The sequence below is a fragment of the Calonectris borealis genome, chromosome 12, assembly GCF_964195595.1.
Source record: "Calonectris borealis chromosome 12, bCalBor7.hap1.2, whole genome shotgun sequence".
Taxonomy (NCBI): Eukaryota; Metazoa; Chordata; class Aves; order Procellariiformes; family Procellariidae; genus Calonectris; species Calonectris borealis.
In genome coordinates, this window is record NC_134323.1 from 12,179,651 (window position 1) to 12,190,874 (window position 11,224).

The 11,224-nt window shown below is 42.4% G+C and overlaps 1 long non-coding RNA gene across 1 annotated transcript; it reads right to left on the reverse strand.

Annotated features, from left to right (window-relative positions):
* Nucleotides 1–2,728: 2,728 nt before the first annotated feature.
* On the reverse strand, nucleotides 2,729–10,202 carry LOC142087041 (uncharacterized). Its single transcript, XR_012675309.1, has 3 exons — nucleotides 10,068–10,202; nucleotides 9,496–9,640; nucleotides 2,729–2,841 (listed from the first exon to the last, which is right to left on the reverse strand). It is a non-coding gene; the product is annotated as an uncharacterized LOC142087041 (long non-coding RNA).
* Between the last annotated feature and the right edge of the window lie 1,022 nt (nucleotides 10,203–11,224).

Genomic DNA, 11,224 nt, shown 5'->3' on the forward strand with positions numbered 1-11,224 from the left:
TAACCTTTTACAGGGATTGCTGTCTTTTACAACAGAGTTCCTCTAAATAAATGGTTGCTCAAAAAATCCATTTAACGTGCCGTGGTGCTATACCCCTGTAAGAGTTGCTTTCCACTTGCATTTTGAAATGGAGAAGGTGTTTAACAACAGCCTTCAGGCATGGTCCGCTGTAGCCAACACCAGTCCTTGGACTCACCCCACTCTGCTGAATTTTGTTCCTATTCACACAGATTTCTTCAGAACTTGAGTTGACTTGTTCTTGCCTCAAAATTATAAGCTACCTGAAGAAGGTAACAATTCATATGCCAGGGTTCATGTGGCCAGTAACTGCCATACAGCAGCAAAAGAAAACACCCAGAAGCATGAAATACCGGATAAAGAATGAGAGAGAGGAGCTCTGCTCTGTGACCTGAATACATCGTTTCGCTGCTCCGGGCCTCAATAAAACAGTGGTAAGTACTGCTCTGAGCTGGCAGCCCGTCGCAGGTACCGCTGCCCTCCCTTCCTGGAAGGAAAGCGTGAGTCCTCGCTCTGCTGCTGCTGAGCAGTGCCACTTCTCCCTTGTTCTGGCACTGATCTCAAAAGAAAGTACTGTGATACCGTGAAATATTTGGCTAATACACCTGGAGGGTCTGCTTCTACCACAAGCGCTTGGGAAAGAGAGAGGAATGCAGGGCAGTGAGAAGAGGGGGCAGGAGGAAGATCATAAAATACACAGAGCTTGAAGTTCATGTTTGTTATAACAAATCAGTGCACTGTTCTTAAGAAATGTGCATGATTAAAACCCTTCTTTGGTTGGCCAAACTGTCCCCTAGAAGTTGGGAGAAAACCGCAGCTATTCATGGACAGGTGGCTCTGAAGTGGTGTGTGAAAGCTGCAGGGCAATCACAGGGAAACACTGATTTCAGAAAGTCTGGAGGGGAGTGCGTAAATTAAGAAAACTAGAAAAGTCAAGTAGTCATCCTCTAGCTCTTTATGGTTTTATGCCCAAGGGTCACAGACCTTTACTACAAAATATATAATGAAAGAATTGGAAGTTTCTTTCACAGACTGCCCACTTGACAAGGAACAATACCTATTTTTGGCTCCAGATTAATGGATAAAGCCCCATTTTAGACATTATCATTGATAAGCTGTTGAATTTCAAGGAACTTCCTTCAGTTTATGCAGACTGAAAAAGTTTTTTAATGTAAACCAGAGCAAAATATTTTACCACTTTCAGTCCCCTAGTGGTGTCCCTTCTGCTTAGACTCCAGCAGAATTAGTGGGAGGAGGCAGGGAAGCTTACTTTGACTTTCTTTCTCCTGTCACAAGCGGAGAGAAAAGACTAAAGTCTTCAAGGCACTCTTCCAAATACCTTCATTAGTGGCTTCAGGCATTCATCCTTCCCAGCTCCTCTTTGCCTGTCCATACACTTGCCCTCCATAGAGAAAAGGTCTCCTGCATTGTAGTATCTGCTCTCTAAAATGGGTTTTCTAGGTCTCTTTGTCCTGTTTATTTTAATTTCCTCATCTCTTCCCCTTGGTCATTTTACCCTCCTTCCAAAAACAGTCGCTGAAGTTTTAGAAGAGTTACCTACATTGTATTAAATCTCAGCAGAAAATAAGACTCCATTCCTTAGGAAAAAAAACCAAACCAAACATGTTTCATTTTATGTTGTTTGTTATCTAAAATATCATGTTCTCCTGTCTCAGGATTTCAAAGAATGAAACTTCTGCACTATACACAAATTAAACTCATTTGCAAGGTGGCTACACTGGCAGCCAGTTGAAATGCCAGACACAGGAATGATACTGGCAGCCAGACTGGGAGCAAGACCAGCTTTATCGCGCACACAGATAATTCTGATTCTCTCTGCACTGCAGTTGACCCTGCAACTGAGGTAATGCAGGTGTAGACCTTAATATCTGAGAGACTAGTTTAGAGCATTTCCCTCTAAAACAAGGTTCGACTGACCGTTACTGTCACTTATCTCCCAGTAGGACTTCTCTCCGTGGTCAATAATATCCTTTCTCGTGTTGAAGGCCTGATTTTGCACTTTCGGCATCTTCAAAATCTCCATTGTAGCAGTCTGGGTGTACAAGAGATGCAACACTGCAACACGTGATGGGATTCTGCACTGGCCAGATTCTTGGTCAAAAATCTGGTTTAAATCTGCCATGTGAGCACCCCAGAAGCATGGTAAGGGCTCTCAATCTTTAAGCATTATTCAAACACTGAGTGGAATAATGTGCTGCTTAAATAGGGAAAACTCAAATCTGCAGAATGAGACAAAGCAAAAAAAAAAAAAAAAAGCCCTTGAACACAAGCATCCCCTGGCCTGTTGTGTCCTTGCATTGGGGAGGGGGGAGTAACGGCAGTCCTGCAGTCTTGCTCTGAATCCAGCCAGTGTCTTTCTGAATTACATCCAGCTGTAGACAGTCCCCGAGGCTCCTCAGCAAAATTTCCTTTCCCTCACCTCCAAGACTCAGCTGTGTATGTCCACCCAGCTCCTACGCAGGGTGTACTCCTGCTCCTCATAGGACCTTCTGTCTCTCCTCAGGCTATGTACTACTTACCCAAAAGTAACTAAATTGCATAAGAAGCTTTTTGTTCTATTATAAAGATTTAAAACAACTCAAATTCTCTCACACAGACATTCATTCACCTGGCAGAAAAGACTTTGGAAATATTAACAGAAAAGTTACTGTAACAATTGGTCACTTTACACCTAGACAAGAAACCAGTACTCTTCTATCGCTGTTTGTCCCTCTGTATTTTAAGCGTTTATACCGCTGTCCAGGGCAGGATCTTCGAGTTCAGCACCGTCAGTGAGTACATTTACAGCTTCTGTTATCCTAGCTGAAAAGAAATGATGTTAGGTTAATAAACCTTCCTTTTATTATATGAAAATTACATAACTGTTGTGAATGCCGGTCAAGATATTTTCCCCTTGTTTTACAGTACAACAGATGAAAATCCAAAGTTAGCAGGGGCAGATGCAGTCCAAATACGAACTGGGGGGAAAAGGAAGGATGCTGCAGCCATGATGACAGCATGTTCCAGGGGAGCATCACCCCTCCCTTCTGCCCTCCAGCCCAGGCTGGGTGTCAAAAGAAGAGCTAAATACTCTCTGCCTGCTGCACAGTGCTTGAGCTTCTCTCCTGCTTTGGGAAAATGCAGCTGGTGAGAGACCCGATCATCCAGGGCTGCAGTGAGGGATCCCAGAGCCACACTGAGAACATGGTACCACAGCCAGAAAACTTGAGCTGCCAGTGTCATAACATGAAGTGGAGAACAGGGTCTAATGCTGAGCGACTAAGGTCACCATAGGCCCTCCTTAGTAAATCCTTACCTAGATATATGATTTCACTACAAGTTTCAGCTGATTTCCTAAACATCTAGAAAGCTTCCATGTTATACGTGCCACCACAAAACCAGAAATAACAGGAAATGCTGATTTATCAGCACAGAAATTTTTCTAAGTTCAGCTTGATCTGTTTTTCTGCTGATTACTCGCCCCAATTTTTGGAAGCTAGAACACTGCTGGCTGAGATGCTCTGTGACCTTCTTCACTTGGATGGGAGAACACTGGCTAGGCAAAGAACGACAGATAGAGTTTGTAGGTATATGAGTGGAAGTATTTTATACGTTGTAGAATCAGGAAGTATTTTATACATTTGTACAAAGTAATTATACAGTTTCCTATGTTAAAATGTGTTAATACTGGTTTTTTTCATTGAATTATTATACATAGATCCCTTTTCATCACTGAAAGATATGTGCTGCCTTTGTTTGATACAGTGGCCACAAGTCTTTAACTTGGAATTAAGATTACAAGGTCCCTTCAAAGTAACAGATTGAACAAAAGCATCTGCCTTTGGCATTTTCATCATGAAACAATTTTGAGTAAATTTTCCCTCAAGCACTAAGTGTATACTGCTGTATTGATCTTTTGGATCTTGAAATAAATGATTTTCCCAAAGCCTGCTTGAACTAAATTATTATAAAAGACAAAAAAGGTAAAGCATTACATTGCCTCATTACTCTCCCCATTGAATATCACTTCAGAGTAAGAAAATCTAGTACAGTCAAAATGTGCCCATCAAGGACTGGACAGTCTAAGGTAGCTTCTCCGGCTATTGATTGATCTTCACAAAATCTTGTAATTTTATTTTTTGGGGTGGTTTTTTGCAATTCCTTAGTATAGACTGTCATTGTTGCATTTAAATCAATCTGGTCATCTGTATTTATAAGTTGCTGCCACGGGAACGATTATCTCATAAAAATGTATTAAAACAGCACTATCAAAACTGCTTGGCAGACTTCTTTTTAGTGGGGGTTTTGATTTGTTAGCTTTTTTTAAGAACTAGTGGCCAATGTGATGATCTCTCTAATGTTTCTCTAATATCTCTGGCAGCTTGAAAGAATCAATTTTTGTATATTGCAACATATTGTTTTGCTTCAATAAAAGGAGACTTCTCAATGATTTTCATTCTGTTTGCTCATATGTTGGGTTTTTTTGCTAACCCACGGCCATGAAGACACAGTTTACACCTGTCTGTGTGTCCTTTGCATAGTGCCCAGCACCATGACTCTTTTTTTTCTTTTTCTAAGAGTTGTGTGCCCTCGTACTACATAAAAAATGTGCTGTGTGATGTGAGTGTCCTTCAGTCATGGCTAATTGCCAAGTATAAGAGATAAGCCACTATCCTGTATTTTCTTTTTTATAACTGTTACTAGTTAGTATGATAGATGGACATTTTTGTTTACTCTAAGTAAGTTTTACAGAAAGTGCAGTAGTGAGATTTTACAAGACTGGGTTTAGGACATGAATGTAGTATCACTGCAGCCGTTACCCCGACAGCATTACCAATGTTACTGTGGACACATCTGAGAACAAAATTCCTTCGCATTACTCATGATTTATTTCCTCAGCATTTCTCATTTTCAAATGCACAGCCTTTTTCTACAAAGAGGAGGGGCACACGGGCTACATTTTGAAGGGCAAAACCAAAGGTACTTTGCACCATCTTCTACAGTAGAAGTGTGAGAAGAAGCTGATGAAGTTCCTCTACCGTGTGACAGAAAATTTCATCTAGACTGCACGTATGAAGATACGACCAATTGTACAATGGGAAAGCATCACTTCTCATGCAAGTTCCCCGTGGTACAACAAATTTACCTGAACCCTTGCAATATATTGTACAGTTATAATACAGAATATGTTTACAAATCTTAATTTTTCTTTCATTGCTGTCTGCATAATGTAGTCTCCACCCAGTGCATAATAAATCTCCAAACAAGCTTATAATATGCTTACGTAAATATTTTCTCAAAAGATTAATGCCTTCAGGTTTTTGCAGATTACAATTCATACCTTCACATCGATTTAAAGTCAGATTTCTCACTTTTTTGGTAAGAAAATCCTCTTTAATTATTTACTGTTTATATGGAAAGTATTTTCCACTCTGAGATCTTGCATTAAAATTTTAAGCCACTGGTTTATCAAGATCTGCATTTTGTTGATGATGAAGAAATTGCTTTCTCTTACACAGATATATTAGAGTTATCTGAAATGAGTTCTTTCAGGCTTTGTGTGGGCAACATTTCCTTTTTCTGCTTGAAACAGTTCTACCCTTCTTGCCAGGAAAGAAAGACCTGCTTCTTCTGATGCTGCCCTCTAACGATAGAAACCACTGCTTCTTCAGCTTTTCCTTTCTTACGCTGTTCCGTTGTGTGGCAACAGTCGGTCTAAGAGGGCCGAGTGACAGCGAGGTTGCCATGGAGCCATGTCTGCCACCGCCGTGAACTCAGTGGTGCGGCCATTCCTGGCCAAAAGTCATCCGTGTTCCCGCCCCAAAGCGACTCCCAGGGTTAGCCCTCAGCGCCAACTGCAGAAGATGAGATACACGACTTCCTATTCGTACCAACCACTCATCTAATCTCCTTTGCATCCGACTGGAAATTTAACCCAGCTGGCTCCTGGCTTCAATGTAAAACCAAAATGATAAGCAACTGGCCATTAGATTATCTAACCACAGCTTACGTCCCGTGACTGCAGCACTGTTTCAGTTTGGTCAGATCACTCACGCTACCCAGCGTCCGAAGCCCACTCCCATGAGCAAGCTCTAACCTGGGAGCTTAGGAAGGAACGGAGGGGATTGTGCAATAATGTGCTAAAGGACAGAGAAGATAAAAACCAAGCGCTTGTGAATTAGGGAATTCAATTATCTTTTGAACTGTAAAAAAATGGCTATTTTACGCAACCGCTCTCTCCCCAAAAGACAAAATACAGCCTTTCTCCCAGGCAGTGGAAACTGTGCCAAAAGTACAAAGTGCACTAAGGATGTTATACGCCTCTTCGCCTTTTAATGAATCAAATGAATAACATTTATTTTTAAAATGGGTCATACTTACAGGCATTTTTCAAAGACTACCAGTTTGACAAGAGTGAGACCTGGTTCACTGCAGAGATGCTAGCCCTCATTTCCAGATCGTATACCTGTCCGCTCCGTGCCCAGCTGCCCCGTGCTGGCAGCCTCCCTGCAGAAGTTACGCTGGGCACAGGTATTTACAAAGTGACTTGGATGCGTGCATGAAAATTAGGCTCAATCAGATTCAACTTGGGCAACAAAAATAATATTCACAATCACCAGCCTCTGCTGCCTATCCTCTAAACTAAAATATCACTGTTTGTTTTTAACTTCACAGTCACGAACGTAGATGTGATTTCTAAGAAATGCTTATTTGCCATCGCAAAAACTGTTTTGCTGAACTATTCTTTAGCTCTGTACAAGTTTAAACTATTCTGAGAACAGCTTCACTTGCTTTCCATCAGCATTAGCAGTGTGAATGTAATTTGTGCTAAGGGGATTCAGAAAGGAAGCTCAAAAAATGTGTGTGGTTTAATTGTGTGTGTGTGTGTGGTATTTCCAAGCATCCTGTGTTTCAGGTGGCATCTGTCTGCATCTTTGAAAATAAAAAGGCTCATACAATGTCACTAATGTGGTGCTACAGCTGTGCCATTTTTTCCCCCTTAAGCCCTGACAGGCGTCTTTGTTTGTTTGTATGCAGGGGCTCTGTCTGAACTGTTGCCTGGTGTCCTTGCTTTTTATGCTGGCAGGAGAGTGACTTGTTTTGTTTTGTTTTGTTTTCATTTTTAGAAGATGTGGTAACTTTTTTTGCTACTATTACTGTTAAGAGCAACAACTCTTTTAGTCCAGGCTGGCATCATATGATGGCCAGAGATAAAGAATTCAGCTTCAGAAAATAACATAGGTTTTTACTGAGTTCCAGAACTGGGGAGATGCCAAAGAGCAGCAAAGTGCAGGCTTCACCCTGGGATGCCACCACGGTGTAGCAGGCAGCCTGCTCTCCTCCAGCCCCAGCTCCCTTTTCAATGAAAATATTTAGGGGTTTATACTGAATATCAGGAGGTATAAAGCAGGTATAAAACAGAACAGTTCCAGAATTAAACATGAGACAGCAATGCTAATTTAGGATCTGACTTTGTGTGTCGTTTTACTTGCTACTAATTGCACATTTTAACTGTGCAGCACCCCTCTTGTGATACCGTCCTTCCCCTTTTGCATTCTATGGAGCAGGGGCAGAAAAGCAGTAACGTTTGCTGCTTTCCCAAGACCGAAAAGAGATAATTTTCACGTTTCAAAGATATAAACAAAAGAGAAGTAGAAGCCTCTCCAGGTTCAGGTTTCTTTCTGAAACCACGTTAGGGCATTTCAGTACCATCCACTCATTCCTCAGCGGCTCGGGGCTGCGCGCAGCTCCCTCGCTGTGTGAGGTTTTCCCAGTTTCACTTTTCTGCAGCAAGTATGGGAAAGCAAACCTCTGAATTACGCCGCAAAGCGGGCCCGATGACAGGCTGACTAATGGTGCTTTGACAACACCCAATAGATTTTTCAGAGATTAAGGTCTCGTCAGAAATTTGTCAGCAGTAGTTTAGGAAATACTTACTGAAGATTTGCAGAGTTAACAACTCTGTGGGTGTTTGCTGTTTGGCTATCTGCATAAACAAACAGCTGGCGCAGCTGGAATAAAATCAGCAAAGTTGTTACTAATTTAGACTCTTTGGGCATGTCTCTGCTCCAGGCACAGAACCGACTGCGCTGGAGCGTATTGGTACCCCAGCTAATTTTAAACCACCTAGCCTGGTGCTGGAGGAAGCCAGCTACAGCAGCACAGTGCTCATCATGGATTCATTTACCCAGCTTTTTGGCTCAAATATTTGTGCCAACAGGATTAACTAAACCCTTTTAAAATCAGAAAAAGGAGATACAAAGGACTTGATTCAGCAACAGTCTGATTCAAAGAGAAAACTCACAGTTGCTCACACTAGGAGCTGTGACAGGCTACACAGATGAAGACAAAAAGCTTAAATTTGCTGTGGTGGACAACGAGGAGGCAGGGAGCCAGTAAATGCAGTGGCTGCTGTGGGGAAGGGTCTGGCCTTCACTGTGAATCCTTTATGTCATTCCAAATGTCACATGGAAAAGAAGGAGACTCCTATTAATGAAGAGTTACTGGGGTAATGTGCAGTAGAAGAGGAGGAGAGATTGTGTCTGGACTTGTTTATCTGTGAAGAACTTTATGTGCTGCGAGAGCTCTGACTTACTGCTTCTGGAAGACTTTTCTAACTTCAGTGTCAAAGTTCAGGGACCTTTCTGACATTCCCAGCGCTAGCTGGCAGAACTACCCCTTTGTTTGTAATAATTTCTTATCAACAGCGACTTGTTTTATGCATGTCACTCTTGCTCATTAGGGGCTGGTCAGACAAGCAGGACAGGCAATTGCCCAAGGCAGTCAAATGCTCACCGCGTGATAACTTCTGGCTAAGAGGAAGGACATAGTCCTAACCTAACCTATTGACCTAATCCTAATCTTAGATTTTTTTTCTTCTCACAAGTTTGAGAGTCAGCAAGATTAAAAAGTGCAATAAACAAAAATGTAAAATATGAAATTAAAACATCCAGTAAACTTCAAACCTCCACCGCAAGCCGCACTGCTTGCTGAGATCGCAATCTCTCAGAACAGGACTTGCTGAGAAAAGCAGTTTCTTGCAAAAGACTGCCTTCTTGTTCAGAGTATTTAGGGCCATGGCTAAGGCATGGATTGGGGCTAGGTCCTCAAAAAACTAAAATGAAGACTAAAGAGCTGAACATTAAGAAGCATCCTAAAGCTATGCCAGCTGAGCCCAAAGGGGATGACAAGAGAAAATGTATCCAACTATTAACTGGAGAGAAGCAGAGTCCCTACAGTGCACTGAAGAAAGAGTGAGGAATGCCATTGCATCAGCACAGTGCAAGCCTGCCAGACTCTAATGAGACAGGCTGACTAACGGGGGAAGGATATGGGAGACGTTCAGCAGGAGCCGGCCTCGACCTTGGAACTGAGCCCAAATTCTGTAGCGGAGAGTAATAATGAGAAAGGCAAGATCAAAGGAGACAGCTCTAACAAAGAGGTGAAAGAGATAGGTAAAGACACGCGAGCACTTACCAAGTACTTGGCTTCTCAATCCTTTGCTTTGGGCTTGACCTCTTGTTCTCCCGACTCTCTCTCTCCCGTTGTCTTTGTAAGCCCGAGCCAGGTGAGCAGGGACATCCCGTAGCTGAGCTGCTGCGGCACGCTGTATACAGTACGCCTGCTTGACACATTCACAGCCATTGTGCATGGATAATTTTTATTACCCAGGGGCATTTCTCTTTTACATATCCCTAGTTACAATTTTACTGAAATCGTTTTCTTTTTTATTGGCCTCTTACATTGTTAGAGTGCCCGTGATTTCCCCAAGGTTAGATGATGAATGATAACACATCACACAAAGACAAAATATAGGCATTTGCCAACTATAAACCAGATTTTTTTCATTTGATATGTTTCCTTTTCTTGTGCAACAATGATAAGCAACCTTGATGGGATGAACAGTACAAATAGAAGTTTAACAAGCTCTCTTCCGAACTCAAAATCACACAAAAAATAGATTCAGTAAAGACACTAGATTTCTAGTAATATGATGGACCTTCAGAAACTAGAGTAATAATTTTAAAGACAATTTCAAATATAATCACCTGGGTTCAATCCTGCAATTAGTTGTGCCTGGGCAGCCAGCTGGGTCCTTGAGAGGTTCCAGTGACTCAGCAAAATCAGTGGGAATGTAGAGAAACATAACATTTAATCTCTACACCATGAAACGCGGGCTCAACTCCTCAGCAGCCTAGGCGTATCCTTTCCCCCCCTTCCTCTTCCCCAGACCTCTCCCTCAGACCAGGCAGCACAGACACCCTGCCGGTCACCCACGAGCAGGCAGCGTGCTTCTTCCCCCACCCACCCTCCCCTCTCTGCGAGCACTTGATAGCAGCAATAGCTCCCGGCCAACCCCATGCAGGAGGCAGCTTTTGTACAGAGAGTATTTTCTGTTCAAACAGGCATTCCCAGCTGCTCCCGGGGAACAGAACATGAATATCCTCGCTTTTCTGGCTGAAGCTATGTGATCTTAGCCAAGCTTCAATCTGACCAACAGGTCTTTCCTTAAAAAGCCAGGGAAGAAGTAGCAAGCAATGTGTGGGTGTCCACAGGCAGGTACCTGGGGTGAGAGTGCCGCTGTCCCTGCGGATGAGATGAAAGGGGCCCAGGGACGTTCCACGGAAAGACGATATTGATCCAAATGCGTGAACAGACGTTTCCTCTCAAACACGTGCAGACCATACGGGCAGCAGCGATTCGGCCTTAAAAAAAGAAACTTAAATTCAGATTAGAAAAATAAAGTAAAAGAGAGACGATCGACACTATTTTAATATGTTAAATACTTCCAAAAAATCCAATTACCAAAATCTCCAAGTGAACATTGGAGATTCACTGGCCTGAAGGTGAGTATTTTGGTGGCAGAATGGTAGGATATAGGAATACCAAGTGCCCCAAACGCTACAGAAATACTTCAAATCAAATATTATACATCTACCTATCCACACAACACTGGAGGGAGAGCAGGTAGCCAGTGTTATCTTGCTTTCTTCACTCCTGGCTCGTTGCCCAAACAGGCATGCTGAGGGCGATGAGCTGCCACCTCAGTTACTTCTATCCCCCTTTTTCAAGACCTGATCCAAAACTCAGTGAAGTTCACTGAAAGACTCCAACTGACCCAAGGCTTTGGTTGACCCTTGTACCCTAATTTCTTCTATTACCAGGATGAAAAAAAAGAGATTCTATTATTAAAAACAAAAATTAC